This window comes from Citrus clementina, unplaced genomic scaffold (genome assembly GCF_000493195.1).
Source record: "Citrus clementina cultivar Clemenules unplaced genomic scaffold, Citrus_clementina_v1.0 scaffold_5, whole genome shotgun sequence".
Taxonomy (NCBI): domain Eukaryota; kingdom Viridiplantae; phylum Streptophyta; class Magnoliopsida; order Sapindales; family Rutaceae; genus Citrus; species Citrus x clementina.
In genome coordinates, this window is record NW_006262201.1 from 11,611,713 (window position 1) to 11,612,146 (window position 434).

Sequence of the window (434 nt, forward strand, 5' to 3'; positions counted from 1 at the left end):
AGTATTGGTTTTATGCACTGGGAAATATTTATTCAAAAATTTTGTTACCATTTGTTCCCATGATGTAATGCTATTAGCAGGTAATATATCGAGCCATGAACGAGCTCTATCTTTTAATGAAAATGGAAATAGTCTAAGTTTAACATCATCGTCTGAAAAATTCTCATATTTAAAAGTTTGACAAACAGTATAAAAATCATTCAGATAATTATATGGGTCCTCATTTTCTAGGCCATAGAAATTAGGAGACAATTTAGCACACTAGGTTTTAGTTTAAAACTCCTAGCAGCTACATTTGGGTATCTTATGCATGATGTACTCAAATTAGCTAAGGGACTAAAGTAACCCTTAATGCCCTCTCCTGTGGTGCTTGTTGTAGTTGCAAATCCATTTCGCTTTTATTTTTAATTGCAATGTGTTTGTGTGTGTGCAGT